Source organism: Corvus brachyrhynchos, unplaced genomic scaffold (assembly GCF_000691975.1).
Source record: "Corvus brachyrhynchos isolate BGI_N302 unplaced genomic scaffold, ASM69197v1 scaffold258, whole genome shotgun sequence".
Taxonomy (NCBI): Eukaryota; Metazoa; Chordata; class Aves; order Passeriformes; family Corvidae; genus Corvus; species Corvus brachyrhynchos.
Window position 1 is genome coordinate 3,909,338 of NW_008240122.1, and position 1,042 is coordinate 3,910,379.

Consider the following 1,042-nt stretch of genomic DNA (forward strand, 5'->3'; position numbering starts at 1 on the left):
CCTTCCGCGGAGAGGGGCAGGGAGCGGGAGAGGGGAGGAGAGACTCTTCGGTGAACCAGGGCTAAACCCAGCCTGTACTGTATGCGCCTGCTTCTGGGAGGGTCACCGGCGTGAGGATGGGTCTAATGATCTCATCTTTCTTTTCTTCCCCGGCACTATTAGTGCTCAGATAGGCAGAATGAAGTGAAACTACGTGCAAATCATGTGTAAATTGTCTCAGTTAGGAGCCCTTTATCCGAACGTGTATCCCAGCCTGGCCCATTTACTTTTCCCCCATATCTCCTTTAGCTTTAACGAGGCTCGTTAAGATCACAATAATATTCCACCCTCTAATTGCTCATCCCATTCAACAAATATGTGCACACTGCTTTTCGCATTATTTGATCCCTTATTTAGGAGGGGTGTGGAGAAGGAGGGGGAGAGACAGGGAGAAGGGGAAGTGCTGAGATTAGGAGTTGCAAAGATTAAGGAGGAAAAAAAAAAATCCAAACAACAAACCAGGCTTTTCCACCAACCGCCCGGCTTCCCTCCCCCCCGTGCATTTGGGCGAAGTGGTAAAAACCTTCCTTACGTACTCCGTAATGATTGGCAGGGCTGACAGTGATTGGCAGCGGCTGCCATGGCAACGCCACAACGACACTCAGAAGACCAATAGAAAAGCGAAACAAAATGTTTCAGCGCTGCACTCACTGTGGATTTAGGGGAGATATTATGAGGCTGTTGTCATTAGGGCGATCGCTGTTGAATCACTGAATCCTGACTCGGCGGCGGCGCGGGGCCGGGTGTGTGTGAGTGCGAGTGCGTGTGGGGTGTGTGTGAGCGCGCGTGTGCGTGTGCCCGCGTGTGCGTGTGAGTGTGTGTGCCCCCGTGCCTCTATGTGGCTGTGTGTGCGTGTGCGGGTGTGGATGCGTGCGCGGTGCGTGTGCCCTTTCCTCCCTTCTTCCTCCCTTTCTTTCTTTTCTCCTTGATTTATCTCCCCCTCTCCCCGGTCATCCCATGGTGTTCAGGTCCCCTCTAGAGCTTTATCCCACCCATTTCTTCT

The 1,042-nt window shown here is 52.6% G+C and overlaps 1 protein-coding gene across 1 annotated transcript in view; it reads left to right on the forward strand.

Moving 5' to 3' along the window:
- The window catches only part of SIX3 (SIX homeobox 3), a 6,475-nt gene that overhangs the window by 2,678 nt on the left and 2,755 nt on the right, over window positions 1–1,042 (forward strand). The window lies entirely within an intron of this gene.